The sequence below is a fragment of the Schistocerca cancellata genome, chromosome 4 (assembly GCF_023864275.1).
Source record: "Schistocerca cancellata isolate TAMUIC-IGC-003103 chromosome 4, iqSchCanc2.1, whole genome shotgun sequence".
Classification (NCBI taxonomy): domain Eukaryota; kingdom Metazoa; phylum Arthropoda; class Insecta; order Orthoptera; family Acrididae; genus Schistocerca; species Schistocerca cancellata.
This window is the reverse complement of record NC_064629.1, coordinates 263,074,274-263,098,222: the sequence shown is the minus strand read 5'-3', so window position 1 is coordinate 263,098,222 and position 23,949 is coordinate 263,074,274.

Below are 23,949 nucleotides of genomic sequence, written 5' to 3'. Positions count from 1 at the left end.
CACAATATTGTTTTCATAGCCAGCGGATTATGTGAGCACAGATGAAAATTAAAGGGAGCCAAGTCCATGCTGTATGGTGGGTGATGAAACACTTCTCATCGAAAACGCTGCATGAGCGTCCTCATTGTCCCTGAAGTGAACAACCGATAATTGTTATGCAGAAGGAAATGCATGACAGTTACGTTATGTGGGGTTGCATGAACTCCGGTGAAATCTCTCGGCAGGCACGCATAGTTGGCGGGAGCACTACTTCCTAGGCATCTTTACGCGCTCATCGTGCTTTGAGCACTGAAAAGAGCGGCGCGACTGTATCTACGGGCATACTAGAGACAATGCCGAACATAACTGTGCAAAACTTCATTGGATTTTCATTGTGGTTTCCATTTCGACACCGACCGGATCTTATTTTCCGAATAACCTTCGCACCACAGGCAACAGAGGCTTTCAGAGTCACTTGAGGCACTGACTGACATTCTCTGGTGTTTCGAGACGAGTCTCACTTCCGTTTGTGATGGTCAGATGGACACCAATGTTTGCAGATGATTTGGTGAATGGTCAAGGAGGCAGTAATTCTCAAGATGTATACCACTCCAACTCAAGGAATCATTGTATGGGGAGCAAATAGATGTAACAAAAGCACTGGTTTTGGTAATTATGGATGGAAGACTGCATGTTTACCTGTACGTGGCAAGGAATGATAAGTCCTGTTGTCGTACCTCTCCTGACGAGAGTCCCAAATAGCGTATTCCACCAGAATAGTGCAAAACCCCTCATTGCAGATCACATCACATACGCTTTGAGAAATCTACGGGTCCCTGACTGGTCTGCCAACTTCCCTGACTTTTCACCCATAAAACATGTCTGGGGTGCAATGGGAAGACGTACACTTTCATACCAGCCTCCAGCCTACAGTCTTCATCAACTAAGACAACATGTGTTTCAGGCAAGGCAAGAAACTTCTCAAGATAACTTTCGGAGACCGTTTGCTTCCATACCACAATGAACACAAGAGTGTATTCGTGTCTGTGGGCTCACACTTCATAACGATGGACATCAGTTCCAAATGGAATGAAATTTCAACCATTTAATGGCTTTTATGTGATAGACATCTCCACGAAGTTTGGTAAATATTGCATCATGGTGTATCACTTTCGATTTCCGTCAGTGTTTTTTGGCGGTCGTGTAGTTACTGATAAATCGTTTACTTCTCCGTGGCAGGGGCGGGAACTTTTATTTCTGTATGCCAGTTGCCGGATAAAATTGTGAAGATGTAAATTATAAATTTTCGTAATTCATGTCAAATACGCTGTATAGTTAAGAATTGTAGTCATTTTTAGTACAGTAGCCCAGCCCTTTATTGTAAACTAAAGTTGAATAGCCTGCATGTACATTTCTTTGATAAGAAGTTCCCAGTGATGGTAAGATCGCTGACACTTCAAAGCGGCACTTCAGAACATAGCCACGAATGGCAAACCATCTTTTTCATCGCCCATGGAAAATGTCTCAGCGGTGGAAGATATTCTTAGTGACATTTTCGCTGAGTTGAAGAGTAAAAAAGTCGCATCCAGCATGTCACCAATTGTCAGAAATAAAATTTGGAGCATAGGCTTTAGCGGCAGCTATCTTAGAGGGGCAAAATGAGATTTTAACATTCTTCTAGAACAACAAGGAATTGTACTTACGGCTTCATTTTCTCAATAAAACGTAAAATCTGAAGAAGTACTTCGCCAATATTGTCCAGAGAGTAAAATTGACATTCGGAAATAGCATAATACCGGATTAAGTGAATAAATAGTTAACTTACAGGCAAATAATGTTCCGAAATCAAATTATAAAGCGAGCTGAAAAAGCAGGAAGAGGAAAATGTCAAGCTACGATTGAAAGGAAACTCAATTCCGGCTATACCATGTGCGTCTGTGGCAGCAGCAGTCAGTGACAACAGACTGAAAACGCGTACTAAAACTGAAGTCGGCAGGCGAAAGTAAATCAGGGAACCATTTCGTTCATTGAGTCCACTACACAAAAAGATTCCAAACCAGTGAGGGAAATTTTGATCAAGAACATCAGTCCCAGGAAAAACAAGCTCAAAATAAAGCAATAATAACAACAAAAAATTTGATTATAGTTGAAACAGAGACTCAAGACTGCTTTAGAATCAAGCAGGAAGTATAAAGAATTTGTGACTTAATTTGCGAGGAACCCAAGAAAAGACCCGGTACTGGAAATCCATCACGTCCCTACAACAAGAACATCTCAATCTTTCTTGGGAAAACTGTATGATCTCAAGCTCTGTGACCAGTTGACTCTTCAGAATTAGAATCAAAGGTGAAACTCCGCTTCAGAACGGGACAAAACGGTCCATCAACGGTCAGCATCGTGAAGAAGTCAACCCACGCGTAAGAACACACTTACTTCAAAAAGACTGCGTCTTCCTTAGCAATCTGCCGGCCGGGGTGGCCAAGAGGTTCTAGGCGCTACAGTCTGGAACCGCGTGACCGCTACGGTCGCAGGTTCGAATCCTGCCTCGGGCATGGATGTGTGTGATGTCCTTAGGTTAGTTAGGTTTAAGTAGTTCTAAGTTCTAGGGGACTGATGACCTTAGAAGTTAAGTCCCATAGTGCTCAGAGCCATTTGAACCTTAGAAATCTGTCATTAAAGTTTAATGCCTATCTTGCTGTAACCAAGTGTTATAAGTGCTGCAACCTTCAATCCGCCAGTGCCTGCAACGAGACCGACACAGAGTGGGGAAAGTGTGCAGGTCACGGACACGAAGAAAGAGACTGCAAAAATAAGGAAGACAGTGCAGTGTGCATCGCCTGCAAGAAAAGAACTTGGATAGGCTGCTGGAAAGGATTGAGTCCGACTAAATTAAGAAATGGACAGAAGTAACAATAACACGAAAGGTAGACTATCATTACACCACTCCACATACAACGCTGAAATGGGACACACGGAGGGCACAAGAAACAATAGATACTTACAGCAGCGCAGGTACAAACCACCCTCAGCGAGGGAACGTGCACCGCGCAGAACTGTCTCAAGGCGGGGGCAAGTGGTTTTACTTAATAAGAACCAACGTAATACAAACATTCTCAATCCACTGACATATACACAAGTGGTTCAGTTGAGCTACGTAGACACTAGAGAATACATCGATGATTTGACGATGGCAAGTTCAAAAAATGGTTCAAATGGCTCTGAGCACTATGGGACTCAACTGCTGTGGTCATAAGTCCCCTAGAACTTAGAACTACTTAAACCTAACTAACCTAAGGACAGCACACAACACCCAGCCATCACGAGGCAGAGAAAATCCCTGACCCCGCCGGGAATCGAACCCGGGAACCCGGACGTGGGAAGCGAGAACGCTACCGCACGACCACGAGATGCGGGCATATGGCAAGTTCAATTAACCATGAGGTGGTAAGGCAAATGAAAGGGAACTCTTCCAATGGGCCACCTTTCAGGCAAGTCTACTGCTACGGATTGAAGGGCTTGAAGAAGAGATACTAAACAGTTCAGCCGAAGTGCGTCATAGCAAACGCTTAAACAGAAACAAATATACACTAAAAATAAACTCTGATGACTTCAACTGATAACGTAACACACGGAACTATACAACAAATACAGATCCACGTCAAGCTGAAAATACTCATGCGTGGAAACTGCAGGAATCAAAAACAAAAAATGAACCATCAGTTGGACGGAAGATTCCATATGACCGGAATTATGGTCAACTGCAAGATGACGACTAATGAAATAATGACACAAAATGCTTACGCAGACAGAAAGTATGAAATGCAAGGACCAGCTGTAGCTGGATATACGGTGGTAAATAAAAGTCAGACGCTATACGACAATGCAAAGTGTAGCGGCTACATAAAGCCAGTAAGCTCCGTCTCAGGTGGACTTACAAACGTGAATACACAAACGAATAGTGCAAAACCAAGTGATGTAAGTGTGACCGACCACTCCACAATACCCATCCCGACACCTCAACATCGGAGAAAAAAAAAAAAAAAAAGCGGCCGGCTCGGAGCCATTAGTCAAGAATAACTGCTAGGAGAGAAACAGCTCCTCGATACTGGATGTCGTTGTGTCAGCCTCTGCACCATCAGACATCAGATGGTGCGGAGAGGCTGCCTCCACCAGTGAGGTGCTACGAAAACGCTGAAGGCACAAACAACGCGGCGAAATCAACCCCATCATCACAGTCGACCAACAATAAAACACCATCTACCTGGCACCGTCTTAATTATGAGACCATACTACTCTTGAAAACAAAGATCTGTTTCAAACAGCGCAGCGACTAATTACACGACTAATACACCCCTAGAGAACTGTATCTGTTACCCAACTACGCAACAGACTGATCGTATGATGTTATGATTAGAAAACATACCGACGGACCCTAGAGAAGTTTGTAACATTCTGACAAAAGTTTGCAGAAACATTAGACATTTAGGAGATATAAAAGGACTTAGTAAGAGCAAATGGCAGGACAGACTTTGATCATACTATGACTACACCGCAGCGTTACATATTTACTAGGGGCCCATAATTAAGATATTACAGCTTAATGCAATGAGGAACATCGCTGCGCGGAGTGACCGCATGGCTGCTTGTGTTGTTCTTAGCATGACTTAGTTTAAGTAGTGTGTAAGTCTAGGGACCGATTACCTCAGCAGCTTGGTCCCTTAGGAATTCACGAACATCTGAACATTTTTTTGAGGAGCATCCTTGTAAGCAGTGAAATAGGCAGAGCGGTGGAAGGGCTTCGTGTGAACATGGTGTGCCTCCAAGAAGCTTACACACGGAATGGGAGACTGATATCTTTCCCTTCTCGGGTCAGAGTGATCTCTGGAGGTCATCAAGCCGTGGCAGCTGTAGCGTTGGTAAATAAATGTGACAACAATTAGACAATTGACCACTAGCCATGTTGTGACAGTAGAAATTAAGTCAAGAACCGAGACATGGAGGGTAGCAACACTTTATGCCGAATACAGCCATCAAACAGACCCTTACGCTCACCTAATACAAGACGTAGCAGGCTACGCAGCAAACAGACCGTTAATCACCTGCGCTCCACACAACAGACAAAAGGTGACAAATAATGACTATCGTTTTAAACGAATCAAACCTGTACATACTAAACAAAGAGGGTCAGCCGCCCACGGGCTGGCCGTCCAAGCAACATGGATATCACAGTGGTGAATGACAAGGTCTTGAGATCAATAGTCAATTGGACAGCAGAGAAAGGTCTTACGCAGAGTGACCATCGTACCACACTCATAGAGACTGTAATTAACAGACACACAAGCTCCGACAAGAAGAACAGACTTCTTCTGAATAAGGCTGACTGGCCACAACGCATGAGAAAAATAGACGACACTTTGTTACAGACAAGACAAGGAAGCATCGACTTTAAAATTCACATGTTATAGAAGCTAATGCAGAAAGCGCAAGCTGACGCGGTACCGACTTCTGATAGCACACGGGCGAAACTTCTGTGGAACCCTGAGTTACCAAAGCTGCGAAAACTAACAAGAAAGAAGCGAAAGCAATACCAAAAGGCAAAAATATTATGGGACAGAGAAGCAAGACTCAACATGTATAGCAAACAAAATTCAGGTAAAAACACTACTCTTGGGTCAGTTATTTACAAGCACAGCTCCAAGACAACATCTAGGGAGTATCATATACTGTTGACAGAGAGACTGAAGATCCCATTAGTTTAGTCCACGCAGAGGCAATCAGACGTTGTCATGACTCAAGGACGGAGAAGCACAGCACAATAACTGCTGTAAAAACGTCTCCCCGACAACGACCCGCAAACATACAGCCACACAAAAGTATAAATGAGAAGAGAAATGGGACAGGAATACACGTCAGACACCTTCTTTTGCACTTTCGCGCGAGAGGAGGTCGCTCTGATGATAGCTAAGCTGAAAGGGAAGAAAGCCCCAGGTCCTGATGGCATCCATGCAGAAGTAGTACAACAATATGAGCCACAGATTATCCCATATCTTACAAAAGTATTAAAGGAAGCTGAACGGCTAGGGAAGACACTTACAATGTGCAAAACTACGATTATACTCATAATTAAGAAATTGCCAGATTCAGACCCCAAAACCATATAGACCAATATGTATACTATATGTACTAGCTGATGTCCAGAAGCGACTCCTGTGCTATAGTCTGTGGGCACGCAGGGAACTCCGGGACCTTAGTCAACACCAGTTTGGCTTTAGAAAAAAACGAATCAATAGATAATGCAGCCAACCGTACTCTTCACGTAGTTCGAAATTCAGAACATAAATATGTTGTGTTAATCGTAATTGACATCGCATGTCCATTTGACAATCTATGTTTCCTGCGATGTTTGCCCGTCTTAGAGAATTGCAGGTACCTTCGGCGCTGTATAACGGTCTCCCTGACTATTGTAAAAACAGAATGGTAGAGTGACAAGCGGGGCATCCCAAGGCTGTGAAGAAAATCACTAAGTGATGCCCACAAGGCTCTGTCTGTAGACCAGATTTCTGAGATACTGCCTTTGAATCACAGCTGCAGCTCGCAGAGAAAAGTGAACATACCAGTGTAGTAGTTGCTTATGCAGACGACTTACTGGCGATAGAATTGGCAACTCAAGAGTACATCTAGAAAATAAACCAAACAACGTACTAAAACATATATACATAGCAGTCAACAAAACAGTCTACATAATGTCACAAAGAAAATGCGTGATCAAACTAGATAACATTTCCATAACACCTAAAACAACAACACGATACCTTGTCGTACACATTGACGAACGACTAAACTTTCATAACCACATACACACAGTTTCCAACAAGGTGAACAACTATTACATCCACTAGCCAGGTTAAACTCTGAACAGTTTAGATTACCACTTGTCACACTTCCTGCATACCACTGTGCGATCTTTGAGTCAGTTGTATGCTTTGCATTCAGCACACGGACACATCGCATGAGCTTTGTTACTAGTAGAACAGCTGATGGGCGTAGGCAAACATGGTGTGCTGCTCAGGCTATCGGGGGCTCAGTATGTGGCCTTGGAAATCTACTCGATAGACTACACCATAACATATCGGGCCGTAGCGTATTGGCTCAACATTGAAAGACTTGACAAGATAACTACCATAACAGAGCAAGAAATAAGAGACAAACTCCACTTAAAGAGGTGACGGTCAGATAGCTGGCAACGGGAATGGGGTAGCCGTGATAAAGGCCGGAGAGTTCATACCTTATTCCCCAACATCAGGGAACGGTTAGGAATGAGACACATTGACCCAAGCAGTGGCATCGTACACTCCTGACTGGACATAGCCCTTACCCAATGCATTTACACAGCATACATCTCAGTGAAAGGGAAGAATGTACTTGAGGGAAGAGAGGTTCCCCAGAGTAAGTTGTAATACACTGTACACTTTTCACACAGACCAGACGACTAGAGCACACATACGAGGACTTGTACAACGCGAGTAGAGACGAAACTGTGTGGAAAGAAATCAACAGCACGACAGGCTCGATCCCAAAGGCCCTGCACCTTCAATACGTAAACGAATGGCAAAATAAACCTGATATTAGACCCAGGACACAGCAAACAATCAACATGACACACACCTCAGAGGAAGATGGCGAAACTGACCCAAGAAACAATACAGACGATGATGACAACAAGTTCCTTGACCAAAGCACCTTGTGACAGATTTTTTTGTACCTATAGGCACGTAACATCTGTACGGTAGATATTTGCACTTAAGCTAGTAACAACAAGAACCAACAGTGGGCGCATGGCTTGATGGCTTTCCGTCTGAAGCCTCCTCCTTCCCCTCTACCCCCCCCCCTCCCCCACCCACCATGGTTGACTTCGTTGGTGGGAATCTACAACTCATCTCTAATATTTCCTATCATCTTTAAAATTCCTTCGATTTCAAAAAATTACTAACCGTCTTATCTAGCACTCTCCGTTTTCGTTAATTAATTTAAATTTTTCTATGTAATTCACTATTATTACTTCCACTTTTATTGCTGAATTCAATATTCTTGGAATAAGGAACAATTCATGTTGTCATATAAAAAAACTATAAAATGTACGATCTGTTTTGAAATAGTAGGCAACAGGTTTCTAAAATCGCAATATATTAAACGAAAAAAAAAATTCAAAACTGATGAAACCCCTTTATGATATGGTATCCACGTGTCGACGAATTGGCGGATGGTAGGGCTGTTCTATTAACATTTTGTTATTTACATTTATTACTGATACTTTTTAAAGTTTTCCAAAAAATGTTCAGGTGTGTGTGAATTCCTAAGGGACTAAACTGCTGAGTTCACCTGTTCCTAGACATACACACTGCTTAAACTAACTTATGTTAAGAACAATAGACAAACACCCATGCCCGGGGGAGGATTCGAACCTCCGACAGGAGGGGCCGCGCAATCCGCGAATTGCGCCTCAAAGTGCGCGGCCACTCCGCGCGGCGAAGTTTCTCATATCATCGCTTGCAGATGAGGATCAGAATACTGGGCACGCCTCTGTGCCAGCACCTAGCGTCCCGTAGCGACATTGTGTTATGTACGCTGTTCGCTAGGCCGCGTATTACGCCAGTATATTAGGAAAGACAGTTTCGGAGGCAGACGCGCACGTGACCCGTCCGGAAGAACTGGCGATGAGTAATAACCCGCCGCGAGCAGCACCGACCGAATTCCTACGGCTCGGCCTCTCCTAAGCAGCTGATCGAGCGGAAGCAAGCCTTATATGGGCGGACGCGCCCAACTTGCAGCAGCACGCCCCCTTGAGTCACGCCTTCCCTTGTTTCTAGCAAGTCGCTCTCGCGCTCTATCGAGCTGACACGATGGAATGTCTTCTTCCTGCCGCTTCACGTTGCTCTAGCGGCGCTGATTACGCGGCATTTTCTGTGAAGAATCACGCCCAGGGACTGATGACGAAGAATAGACTGTGAAACAGCTGTCAATACCTAATAAGGCTATCGTCACCTAATGTGACAATATTCTAATTCACAACTATAAAAAAAGGCAGCAGGACTAATCCACAGAACGATCGTTGTATGTCACTCTCATCTATTTGTAGCATAAAGCTAGAATAAATTCTAAGTTCAATTTTTGTGACTTGCCTGGAACAAAATAACCTTTTAATGGAAACAGCAATTGGTTCTGAAAATATGGATCAAATGAAACCCAGTTCGCTTGTCAATTCGCCGTGCAGCCGAAAACAAACGCCTCATGGCAAATGTCTTGGCGTCATGTGGCGTTTTTGAAAACAGAGCAAAGTACACAGGGGTAGGAATAACTCCTTTTATTCCATGATCAGTTTTAGTGCCTTTTCTCTAATCTTGATACTGTATTTGGTGACTGTGATGTTGTTCTCAGACGTATTATTTTTCTCTTTGTATTGTTTACTTTATGTATTTCTTTGTCTTCTGATTTTTCAACGGTTTGTAAAAACGTAAGATCTATACATAAGGAATGGAAAATTCTGAAATAGATGGGGGAGCAATTGAGTTTCCCGTTCTGTGGAATGTCAACGGGCGTTAATACATCCTAATACATTGCAAGTACTTAGCAAAACTAGATCACTGTTGACTTCTTTCGTAGACTGAATGAGTTTTCTGTCCTTAAGGAAATATGTACTTAGCACGGGAACTACTGACTCTGGCAAAATTATTTTCGAATAATAATAATTATTATTATTATCCTTCTTTTCGTCTACAGCAAATTGAGAAAATTTTTAACCAGATGCCCTTTTCGGTTTCCTTTATAGTTCACATGATAGGAAGCAGAACAATAATTGTTATAACGGCTGCTTCCTGTCTATCGGCTACAGCGCTGTACCATCTAAATTCCACACCACTGATCAAAAATCATAAGATGGTATTATTTTTACATAACACGAAGCATTAAGGTAATATTGTTTAAACGTGTACTTCAAGTCCTCTTTACCTGAGAAGAGAGAAAATACCCAATTTCATGATTCCTCGTTAAAAACTGCCATTTCTGCGCTATGTTGTTAAAAGGCGTCATTTTTCGTCATTTGTCACGTTGTCATTTAGACGAAATTTAAATGTCCCATAGATTACAGCAAAACATAGTGGAAAGCTCATTTCCGTATGACTCGACTCAGTTAATCTGCCCACTACAGGTTTCTGAGCGTTACATCTCCATCACATGAAGTATTTATTTCTATTAATGAAACAGTCTATTTGTGCTCACAATTTCGAGGGCAACCTGTGGTACTGTATCTCAGTGGTCACAGGCTGTTTTTTCGAATAGCATTTACATAACACATTTCAGTTCTTTACACTTATTTGCTTTTGGTTCAGTACACGATCTGTACTCATTTTAGTTTATGAAAAATGACACTTGTAATGCAAATGTCACACGGAAAAGCAGTCTGCGACCACTGAAAGACAATGCTGGAGGTTATCCAGGAATTCGTAATTAGGAATTCGTTTGTATAGTTAAAATAAATACATCCACTCAATGATGGAAGCAAAATCCTCCAAAGCGCATAGAGGAAATATTTACTTTAATAACTGGTTGCAGTTATTTGTGTATATAAACTGATACTCTTGACAGTCATGGATAGATCTAATCTAATAAGTTCTCACACAAGACCACTTCGATGTGTTAAAGCTCTTACGAAATTTTAGAAGTGTCCGTTTTACGTTGATTTCTCACACAAAACCGCTTCGATATGTTAAAGCTCTTACGAAATTTTAGAAGAGTCCGTTTTACGTCGAAGCCGCTCTATAAGATGCTTTGCAGCGTTATATGTAAACTGTGCTGACGGTGATACTACACTACGTGACATTAGTTACACTACGTGTCATTAGTGTTTTTTATCACACAGTTTATTATGTTGTACATTTTCATCAGTGCATATCTTGGCTAAAGGATATACGAGGATTATTTTCTTCAACCTCCCATCGGTCGCGAAATTAAAATCACAATGAAAATCCGGTGAAGCTTTGAGCAGATGTGTTGTGCAGTGTCTCTAGAATAACGGTCTATCTCGTGATATAGCGCTTTTCAGTTTTGGGTGCAGCGTGAGCACGTAAAGATGTCTGAAAACAGAGTCTCCCGCCAAGTGTGAAGACCTGCTGAGAGGTTTCGCCTGTTTCCATGTAGCTCATACACTGAAGGGCCAAAGAGACTGGTACACCTGCCAAACATCGTGTAGGAACCCCGCGAGCACGCAGAAGTGCTGCAACACGACGTGACATGTACGCGACTAATGTCTGAAGCAGTGCTGGAGGGAATTGACACCATGAATCCTGCATGACTGTCCATAAATCCGTAAGAATACGAAGGGCTGGAGATCTCTTCTGAACAGCATGTTGCAAGGCATCCCAGATATGCCCAATAATGTTCGTGTCTGGGGAGTTTGGTGGCCAGCGGAAGTGTCTGAACTCAGAAGAGTGTTCCTGAAGCCACTCTGTACCAACTCTGGACGTGTGGGGTGTCGCATTGTCCTGCTGGATTTGCCCAAGTCCTACGGAATGCACAATGGACATGAATGGATGCAGGTGATCATACAGGATGCTTACATACATGTCACCTGTCGGAGTCGTAACTACATGTATCAGGGTTCCCCTAATCTGAAGGGGCCAAGTCACTGTCATCGATCATCCTCCACACAGTCGTGTGGAAGATGATCGATGAGAGCGAATCCAAGGCGTCGGATTGTTACAGATGTCGCAGTGCTCGTGTGGGGTCCGACATTGTCATGGTGAAGGAGAAGGTGCTCCACGTACGGCCGAACTCTTCGATTTTGTGCTTTCAGTTTTCTGAGGGTCTCGCAGTGCGTTGCAGAATTTGTGGTCTTACCTTTAGGCATGAATATCCCAAAACACATTGATCAATAATTTGCCTGCTGATGGCATGGTTTGAACTTTTCTGGCGTCGGTGCTTCTTTGTGGCGGAACTCCATTGATGTCCTCTTGTTTTTGGGGTCGAAATGGTATACCCAACTTGCATCAAAACCCGACGTCGCACTTTACTGAAGTCGATACAGTCACCATAGTAAATAGCTTTCATTCTTCTGTGGGTTTCAATTGGAGGCAAGTTTTCTGCGGTCAGAAACTGAATTGCAGCAAGCTGTTACTCACACACCGTCATCTTAAACGCTACAATTCGGGGCCCTCTAACGCCAGAGGGATGCAACTTGCGCCAGTGAAGCAGGCAAGTGGACCAAGTAATTTGTGTGATATGTAGCACCTCAACCCACATTGAGAACACAATAAAAAAATTCGGAGGCATTACTTCTGGGCACGACGTCGTATAACTGCAAAATTCAAAAGTATAGTCATTAGCGAAGCACTATTACTTACGATTACCAGAATTCATATTTTTTTAAACTCAGAGCTCCTGTAGAACTTCCCGGATAGTCACGCGCGTTAGCACGTCGCTTCCGGGATTCGGGGAGACGTGCCGGCCCCGGATCGAATTCGACCGGCTGATTAACGACGAGGGCCGATATATGCCGGCCATACTGAATGTAGTTTTTAGGCGGTTTCCCGCATCCGCCTAGATGAATACCGGGCTGGCACCCACGTGACGCCCCAGTGACGTCACTATTCACAAACATTTCGAGAACACGTTAGTTGAAACTTCCTGGCAATTTAAAACTATGTCCCGGGCCGAGACTCAAACACGGGAGTGCTATTCCTACAAGTTTGGCAAGTAGGAGATGAGGTACTGGCGGAAGTAAAGCTGTGAGAATGGGCTGTGAGTCGCTGTGGCACTTACCCGCGATAGGCAAAGGTCACGAGTTCGAGTGTCAGTCCGGCACACAGTTTTAACCTGCCAGTAAGTTTCATATCAGCGCACACTCCGCTGCAGAATGAAAATTCATTCTGAAAACAAATTAGTTGTTGGCAATTTTTCCTCCGTTCTGGTGAAAGTTCCATGAGGTGATTGTGCCGCCGAAATTCCTGCGTCCTTGTGTTGCAGTGTTGACTGCTTGTGTTCACAAAATAGTAAAAACATATAACGCACATTTTTATTTATAAAAATGCACATTGTGTAGAGCACCGCACGCTCACCAAATAGTTTCTGCCACGCGTAAGACTGTATTTATGTATTTTTCATCATTCTGTGAGCACAAGCGGTCAATGGTACAACATACACTGAGGTGACAAAAGTCATGGGACGGCGATATGCTCATCTACGGATGGCGGTAGTATCGCGTACACGAGGTATAAAAGGGCAGTGCATCGGCGGAGCTGTCATTTGTACTTTAGGTGGTTGATGTGAAAACGTTTCCGACGTAACCTTGGCATCACGACGGACATTAACAGACATTGAACGCGGAATGGTAGTTGGAGCTAGACGCATGGGACATCATTCCATTTCAGATATCGTTAGGGAATTCAATATTCCCAGACCTATCTGTCAAGAGCGCACCGATAATACCAAATTTCAGGCGTTGCCTCTCACTACGGACAACGCAGTGGCCGACGGCCTCAATTAACGACCGAGAACAGCGGCGTTTGCGTAGAGTTGTCAGTGCTAACAGACAAGCAACACTGCGTGAAACAACCGTGAAATCAATGTGGGACGTCCGACGAACGTATACGTTGGGACAGTGAGGCAAAATTTTGTGTTAATGGGCTATCATAGCAGACGACCGAGGCGAATGCCTTTGCTGACAGCATGACATCGCCTGCAGGGCCTCTCCTGGGCTCGCGAACATATCGGTTGGAACCTAGACGACTGGGAAACCGTGGCCTGGTCACATGGATCCCGATTTCACTTGGTGAGAGCAGATGGGAGGGTTCGAGTGTGGCGCAAAGCCGCGCGAAGCCATGGACCCAGATTGACGAAAAGGCACTGCGCAAGCTGATGGACGGCTGTAGAGGCAGCATGGCTCAATATTTCTTCAGGGGACTTCCAGCGACTTCTTGAGTCCATGCCACGTCGAGTTGCTGCACTACGCTTGGCTGAAGCAGCAGGTCCGTCTGGATATTAGGAAGTATCCCATGACTTTTGTCACTTCAGTGCAATGACACGGGAATTCCGACGGCACCAGTTCCCGAAGGAACTTCAGCCACAAGCGGGGTAAAACAGCCAACAACTAATGTAAACAACTACAAATGTGATATAAACTTGAACAGCAGTCTAAAGACGTATCTGTTGGTTCGAAACCGGTAACGATCTTGTATAAAGATTGTTGACAGTGACTGTTTTCTTCTTTTCAGTAATCAACTTGTACCTTGTACACAGCCAAAGTCTCAAAATGTGAGTTTTCCACAAAACAGCATTTCACACTTTCACATGTAGAACACAAGATGCAAACAGATAGGGTACACCAGAATGAGATTTTCACTCTGCTGCGGAGTGTGCGCTGATATGAAACTTCCTGGAAAATTAAAACTCTGTGCCGGACTGAGACTCGAACTCGGGACCTTTGCCTTTCGCGGGCAAGTGCTCTACCATCTGAGCTACCCAAGCACGACTCACGACCCGTCCTCACAGCTTCACTTCTGCCAGTACTTCGTCTCCTACCTTCCAAACTTCACAGAAGCTCTTCTGCGAACCTTGTAGAACTAGCACTCCTGGAAGAAAGGATATTGCGGAGACATGGCGTAGCAACATCCTGGGGGATGTTTACAGAATGAGATTGTCACTCTACAGCGGAGTGTGCACTGATATGAAACTTCCCGGCAGATTAAGAGCACTTGCCCTCGAAAGGCAAAGGTCCCGAGTTCGAGTCTCGGTCCGGCACACAGTTTTAATCTGCCAGGAAGTTTCAGATAGGGTACACATTTTCCGATCTGGTTAAGAGGGGTCGGGGGAGGAAACTTGTGGCGACAGGGCATTCGGCCCCATATACTGCTATCATTGCGAAATCCAAAAGGTTCAAATGGCTCTGAGCACTATGGGACTTAACATCTATGGTCATCAGTCCCCTAGAACTTAGAACTACTTAAACCTAACTAACCTAAGGACATCACACAACACCCAGTCATCACGAGGCAGAAAAATTCCCTGACTCCGCCGGGAATCGAACCCGGGAACCTGGGCGCGGGAATGCGAAATCCAGATTAATATGCCAACACCGCGAAGATACGGGATAAAAAGCAGGAATAAGATGGAAGCCGCACAGCTGTTACTAGGCAAACAACAGAAGCTAAAAAGGAAACAAGGAAAGTGTTCGATACAATTGTTGTGAAGCGTCGGTAGACAGTCTACCCATGACAGTTAACTTTGTAGCTCAGTGCGTCTTTATTGCATGCGTTGGGAACTTTCATAACGCTCCGCGCTTAAGATAAGGCGCACTTCTTTGTTCGCATGTTTCCAGAATTCTGTTAGAGGCTTCTGCGTCGGTCACGTTGCCGCTGCGACGGCAGAAAATTCCAGCAGAAACGCAGCCAGCGAGTGAGTTCTTTATCTTCCTGGCGGAGATAGTTGGCTACAACGAAACTGATGATTGTTTCCGTGAAGGGTGTCCAGGTCCCCGCATTCAGCTGACGCCTCCTTCTGCTGCTTGCGCGGCTTCCAGACGCGCGGCCCACTGCTTTTCTTATCTGGGCTCGGTGCCGTGAAGCTCGTGAGGCCCGGACTTCGCAGAAAGGAAGGGTTCTGTTTATCACGCAGGGGCCACTCTCGTGCCATACCTGCATTCCGTAGCCTTCTGATCATCTCACTTCAGAATGAAAGGATTACGAGCGTTGCTTTGTCGATTCATTGATGAAAAGAGAAAAAAAAATTTACATTCACAATACACGTACTATTAATTAATATACAATGAGGTTGCAATATGAAGACCAACAAAGCCTAAGCAAGGGCAATGGAATGTAGTGTAAGCCAATAGGTGATACCAAAGAAATTATATTAGGAAAGGAGACACTAGAAGCAGTCGATAAGTTTGCTAACTGAGAAGCAAAATGGCAGATAATGGCCAAAATAAAGAGGATATAAAATACTCACTGTCTATAACACGAAAATAATTTCTGAAAAAGAGGAATTTGTTAACATCTAACATAAATTTAAGTGTTAGAAACTCTTTTATGAAGGTATGTATCTGGTGTGTAGACTCGTACGAGAATGGGCTGGTTCAAATGGCTCTGAGCACTATGGGACTTAACATCTGAGGTCATCAGTCCCCTAGAACTTAGAACTACTTAAACCTTACTAACCTGAGGACATCACACACATCCATGCCCGAGGCAGGATTCGAACCTGCGACCGTAGCGGTCGCGCGGTTCCGGACTGTAGCGCCTAGAACCGCTCGGCTACTCCGGCCGGCTCATACGAGAATGAAACGTGGACAATGAGCATATGAGACATGAGGCTTTAGAAACGTGCTGCTACAGAGGACTGCTGAAATTTTCACGGGAAGATCGAGTAACAAATGAATAGGTACTAATTCGAATTGAGGAGAAAGGATATTATGGCACGACCTGACTAAAAGAAGGAGTCGGCTCATCCTGAGACAACAAGGAATAGTCGGTTTGCTCATCGAGGGAAGACTAAGGCGGTAAAAATAGCTGAGGGAGACGTAGGGAAGAAGGCAGTGGGCATGTTCAAATGGATGTATGTTGCAGTGGTTAATCGGAAATGAAACGTCTCGCACAGTATAGAAAAACGTGGAGTCTTCGGGATGAAGATGCAACAACAAAAATGGTTCAAATGGCTCTGAGCACTGTGGGACTTAACTTCAGAGGTCATCAGTCCCCTAGAACTTAGAACTACTTAAACCTAACTAACCTAAGGACATCACACACATCCATGCCCGAGGCAGGATTCGATGCAACAACAACAACATCCTTAACATCCTAAGATTACTATATTTCCCCATGAATTTAAAACGTACAGACTGAAAATCTTAGGAACAATTTTTTGTACGGTTTCTGTGATTCTCTCTCATTAATTGTATATTAAATCATATATTAGCTAATGCAGAAAACTGTAGCTATCAAGCAGGCGCTGGGACGATGCGGAGGGGGAGGTTGCTTCAGGCTGGTCATGAAACCTGCCCCCCACCCCCAAGAAAAGCAAAAGCACTGTACTTATCACTGATGTAAGCAAATTATTATCTTACATCATTTCGTGTGTATATATTTTTTCTTCTCGAATGGGTCAACTAGGGATGACGTGCACATTCAAGTCCTTATTCGTTGTTAACTTATTTTCTTCCAGTACGCTTTCATCTGTTCACCAGGTTTTTCTCTCGTGTTTTCTGACCACTTCAGACCAGTTTTTTACTCTCCTACTTTGAAATACTTCCGTATTCAATACTCCTTCCCGAAACACTTTCTCTGTCAGTTGTTTCTTCAGATTTTATATTACTTTTTTAAAAAATCAATTTTAGCGCGTGGGCCTAGATTGTAGTTGATTTCTTATCCCAGAAATATTTGAAGATCTTTTTGGTTAATATACTGTCTTGCGTCCCATATAATTGCCCAAAAAGTACAAGTTTTCTTTGTCTCATTACTTCTGCTATGTCTTCTATGTTTCGAGAAATTTCATCATTACTGCGGAAATCCAACCTGCCATAGTTTTTCGTGGGTCTAATATTTTCCAAATGTTTTGCCTTTCGTATATATATATAATTTATCCAAATTATAATTTACATCCGACTACCTCCATTGCTCAGTAGTCACCGTGTTTGGCTGCTGCTATGCAGAGGGCGCGGGTTCCATTCCCGACACTGGCAGCGACTTCACGTTGGTGGGAGGACTGGGACGGGGAGTACTCGGCCGCGTAATGCCAGTTGACGAGCTTCTTGACTGACAAGTACGGAGTCCAAGGTCTAGAAAGCCGACAACGACCGGGAGAGCGTTATGCTGACCTCATGCCACTCCACATCACATGCAGATGACACCACTGAGAGAGGATGACGCGGCGGTCGACCGGTCCCGATGGGCCCATAAGGGCTACAACGCGGAGCATAATTTAATGCGAGATATTCACTTAAATATAGACATTCCGGCTTCACTGCTGTATCGTAATGGTTTATTCTCGCATTTTTAGAGAGGAATCTTTTGTTGTAAAAGTCTTCAGTTATACCACGTGCTCTTCTTATTTTATGTGTCCTTTCCTCTATAGCAGTTGTTTCGGAACCATTTTCTCGGATTATCTCCCGAAGATATTTAGATTTTCTAACCTTTTCAATTTGGCGTGTATCTGTATCTGTATTCGTAAATTTCGAAGCATTTTTAATTTTTTTTTCTGGCAGAAATTCTAGAGCCTTTCCTACAGGCTATTTCTTCTAAATGATAAATCTGTGTTACTCCAGATGTGTCATTCTCAGAAAATATAGTGAAGTCATCTGCAAATTCAGTTTATTCCAATACTTTTGTTTTCTCTTACCATCTTTATTGGTGAAATCTTACATTCATTCAGTATTTCATTCGAAATTCTCACTGTTTTCTCTAGAACACAATTAAAAATTATTGGGGATAGGCCATTACCTTGCGTTCACCTGTATTTATTTCAAAGGCCTTAGATATTTCTCCCGTAAGTTTCAATGTAGATACTGTGCCTGTAAGTGTTTCACGAATTAGATTTGCTAATTTAAACTTTACACCAGATTCTCGGATGATTTTATTAGTATTATACCCCAAGGCATCCGTTGCAGGGTAAATATGGGGCTGACTGCAAACTGTTTTTTTGGAGGGGGAGGGGTACGATAACGAAAAACTGTATTACCCACCCAGAACCGAACACTGGATCCACGTTTGCTACGAAAATTCGCAGATCCACACTTCTGTTAAATTTACTCAAATAGTACGGATGGAACAGTGGCGGTTGTCCGGAACTTAAAGAAATGCGATGATATTAAATGATATCACTGAACTACTCGCAGAAATGCTGAACAATGTAATGAGTACGTAATGAGAAATTAAAATATTGTGTCCGGCTGGGACGTGTGCACGAATCTTCTGCTTTTCGCGAGCAGTCATTAGGGCAATCTCAGCTTGCCTCCAAGATTTACTCAAATTTTCACTGTCAGTGTGGGATAGGTAATAATTCGTCACTACACTTTGCAGGCTCTTTAATTATGTGCTATATTCACTGCTATTTCCTGTCATTGCATTTTCATTGATTTCATCCATATCAACTTTGTTCTTTTAATTTCAGTGAATTTAATTGATATACACCTACGACAGTGTAAGCCATGTTGCTCCTCAAATCCGTCCTCCCAGCGGTAGCTACTTAGACATGCTACATGTGAGAACTATGATTGTAGCGGTCGGAAGTAGTAGGAGGAAACTTTAGCCGACAGCAAAAGTTTGAGTCAGGTCGTGACGAATGCTCAGTCGGTATAACAGATCGTGCGGCAGGTGATGACTAGCTGGATATCCAGTTTTCAGTCCCACTTCACCATAAATTTTCATTCGCCTGATGTTACATTTTCATTCGCCTGATGTATTCATTAAATTTGAAACTGACGAAAAGTAGTGGTAATTTAATAATTTTCTGAAACGAAAATAATATGCTGTGATTGTACCAGCACCCTCAAATATGAACTTTTAGGTTCCGAATTGAATTTTACATTGACATAAAGAGAGAGAGAAAGAGAGAGAGAGAGAGAGAGAGAGAGAGAGAGAGAGAAAAGAGAGAGAGAGAGAAGTGAGACCCGTCCGGACAACCGCCACTGTTGAAACGCCGCTCCATGATTAAATAAATGACGGGACTCGGTGTGCTGGCCAACCTGAATGTAGTTTTTAGGTGGTTACCATGTCTGACTAGGTGAATACCGGCCTGTTACCTATGCTCCGCCTCAGTAACACAACACACAAACAATTAGAAAACGTTCTCACAATTTCACATGGGATCATGCTAGCCGCAGATAGTTAAGGTACTGAAATGCCGCGCGGGAGGGAAAGGGGTGGCAATAGGAAGGGCATCCGCTCTTCCTACACCACTAACACAGTCATGTCCGAAAATTAATATGCCGATCCCTTAACGATATGGGATAAGGGTCAGGAAAAAGAAGAAGAAGAAGAAAAGAGAAATGTGACCGAAACCTGCTTTTGTTCGCAGTTTCGTAGTCTTTGATTCAGTGAAACAAAGGGAAGTTATGCAAATGACGTATCAGAAATTCAGCAGCGCATTTTGTGTTTCAGATTTTTAGCATTCGTCATGATAGTACAGAAATACAGCGTGAGCCAGAACTTACGCAACCCTGAATTCAAGATATTCAAATCTTTATTTATGTACTTCTAATGTATTCGTTCACAATATATATTTTTTCATAACAGATGCTGGAAATGTCCTCCATGAGCTGCAACAAACACCTCGACACGTTTCTTTAAGTTGGATACTACTTTTTGCATGGTTGCTACACTTAAGCTGGATATTTCGCCTTCGATGTTGCGCTGCAGTTGGTCGATTATGCACCGATTGTTTTTGTAGATGTTATCCTTCAGATGTCTGCAGAGAAGAAATTCGGGGTGAGATAAAACCGGAGATCTAGGCGGCAACGGGTCGCTTGAAATGACGTGCCCCCAAAGAACTCGCGCAACATTATCACGGTGCCACTTGCTGTGTGTACTAATGCACCATCTTGCTGCAGCCAGCAGTGTCGTTCATCAGCCTCTAACAATGGTACTATTTGCATAATAATGTCGTGTTGCCATTCAGCTGTTATCGTTCCAGAGAAAAAAATTGGGCCTACGATTCTTTTGCGCGAAGTTGTACACCAAACTCCAGCTTTCTGTGAATGTAATGGGGACTCATGGAAACGTGAGGGGTTTATGAACTCCTATATCTATCATTGTGGCTGTTTACGTAGCTACTTGCATGCAATCATGCTTCATCGTAATAGAAAGCATAATCCAACAACCAAACACTATTACGAATAAAACGCAAAAACCACTGACAATCATGTGGCCTTTTCCCCTATCAGGTTCTGAAAGCTCACGCAAAACGTGAATGCGATACGGACGGAGTTTCATCTCTGCGAAAACTCCCGCAAGACATTCCAGTTTGCAGACAGTTTTCATGTCGTCTTCCTTGGTGAACGTAGGAAGAGTGCGCGGATATTATCCAATGAGACATCACTTAACACTGAAGGTCGGCCGAAGCGTTCGTTCATCCACAGTACCAGTTTTTCTGAAACGAGCAACTGTGCGTGAAATCTTTGATTTGTTGGGCACCTATGTTTCCGGAAAAGCTGCCTTAAAGGCTTCCAGAAATTTTAAGAAAGATAGCGATTTGATGTAATTTTCAAGAATGAGCATACGTTCAGCCTAGAAAAAGACGCATGTTTGTTCGCACACATCTAACTCGACACTAGCATCAAAAGGGCGTGAAAGTACTTGGATATCACGTGCTATGCGTCTCCCACAAGGTCATCCGTTGCCAAGACAAACATTCCCGCCGTTAAGAAATTCACTTTCCCTCCACACTTTTTTTTTTCAATTTAGAGTTGCTTAACTTCCGGCTCGGCCTGCATATAAAAATTGGCGATAACAGTTAACGTCTTTACACTACTAAAACGAAAAATGAGGACAAGTGATGTATCATATTACACAAACGTTTCTGGCCTACCGGCACGCTTCATTCTTTGTTACAATAATCTGAAAGTGGTAATTTTTTAGCAATACTGCTAATATTTATGTTCAAATGTGTGTGAATTCCTATGGGACCAAACTGCTGAGGTCATCGGTCCCTAGACTTACACACTACTTTAACTAACTTATTCTAAGAACAACAGACACACACCCATGCCCGAGGGAGGACTCGAACCTCCGGCGGGAGGGGCCGCGCAATCCGTGACATTGCGCCTCGAAGTGCGCGTCCACTCCCCACGACTAATATTTATAAACGCTTGTGCGATAAAAAACAATTTCCATGACAACTGCCTTGACGTTCCAGACAGTGACAGATATCCGCGTTATAAGAAAAGCGTGTGTCGGTTTGAGCGATTTTCTATGCTACTCGGCATTGGTAGAACAGTTTATGGCCACCTGCACTGGCGGTGACCCAGTGACCGGTGGTACAAACGGGACATCCCAGTGTTCGACAACGGCGGAGCCAGCCAAAATCGAAGTCCAGAGCTTAGCGAAAGTCGTCGTAAGCGTGCGCAGTCCAGACAGCTTTCCGAATATAAAAACGTAAACGTGAGCAACGTCAGTCGCTCTGCTATCAAAGGCGCGGATGGAAGGCTTCAGAGAATCGCGAGCACTGCCCGACAAGCGTGGGAACGCGGTATTTGCAGACACTGCCGTGACAGGGGCGGGCCCATGTGAGATGCCCGCGGCGGCGCCTTCCACGGGAGCAAGCAGCAGCCCACGAGAAAGGCAGGCGGTGGCGCGTACGGCACACCGCACGTCACACTGCAGGTCTCCAGAGCGCCAGCAGCCGTCTCCGGCGGGGAACGAATAAGTATCTAAGACGAATTTAATAATTACGGAGAGCGAGTTTAAACGCATGCAAGCTCTCGATACCACACGACAAAGTTAAGTCCTTTTGTGAGTACCTTGTCAATTGTGTATTGATTGCCCGTTGGTCCCACACGAAGCCGAGCGTTCGCGAAGTTTAGCGGACAAGCCGACTAGTGTGACCTCGCAAGTTCGTCGTAGGGCCTGTATTTATCGAGGATCGCGAATCTGAATATCTCTGACCTATCTTCCATATCGACATTCAGGCTGGGCAGGGAATGTGAATCATTGTAGCAAAGTAAAAGCGATATTTTCGATTATGACTCATTTTTTGTTATGGAACACAACGCGTTGTTGTGTATTTCCGCCCAAAATCTGTTTATTTCTCCTGCAACGGTTCATTCTATTTAAGAAAAATATTTCTTTCACATATGGCGATAAGGTACTCGTTCTGTCACGTCTAAACTAGCACTTAGGACAATGCCGTTCATCACACCAACTAGACATTTTGTCAAAGTGATCTTGTATCCTCATACAGTCAACCAACAACGACATCTTCCCATACACCGCAGCAGAATCAGCAAACAACTGCAGACTGCTGCTTTACCCTGTCCGCCAGAAAATAACAGCGATCCTATCACACTTCCTTGGGGCACTCCTGACGATGCCCTTGCCTCTGATACCGGAAAACTAGTACACAGATTTGCTTATCGAATTACGAAGAGTAACCTACCACAGTTTGAAAGTGATAAGTAACCTGTGAGAAAATATTCCTCGTGCGATAGTATGTGTTCTAGAAGTATCCTGCAACATCCTCATGAAACTCTTTGACAAAACAATTGAAAAAAATATTCCGGTTAAAGTCAATAAAATTATGACAACATGTGCAAAATTTCGTCCAATTGTCTCTCAAACAGTAAAAGATACATAAGCTTATATGCACCTGTGTATTTTTTCATACGCTCCCTTCCCCCCTTAAGGGAGTAAGGTAAAATACTAACAAAGTTGTCTAAAAGTTAATATGACGTTATTCGCTGTTTACAATATATTTCCGTCACTCGTGATTGCACAACAGCGGTCTCCCCCGATTCTTACTCCAACACTTTTCGTTTCGTTCTTCAAAGGAATAAAGCCACTAAATCTTGTACGGAATAATCGATTTTGGCATATATGTTTCGTTCGGTTTGACACTTTTGATTAAATTTAAAAAAATGTAGTAACATTATCGCTTTAAAGCGAACATTCAGGATTGGAGAGCATTGGAGGAGGGAGTGGGCGTCGGCCGACTCCAGGAAGCGAAGTCGCCTATTTGTCGTAGGCTGCAGCGCTCTGGTGGGGGCTGCGCCCAACAAACGACAATCGCTCCCGCGTTTATATAAGGCCGCAGCTTGGGGCGCGAACTTCACAGTGGCAGTGTCGTGCAGCAGGTGGTTCTTCCCGCAGTCGTCTCAGAGTTAAGTCAGTCTCAGCTGCTTCCTAGACAAGGTCACTCATTTTATTTCCATCCACATTATTTTTCATTTTATACATTTATTTTAATTTTTTGCCGTTTTCTTTTAAGTTTTAGCAG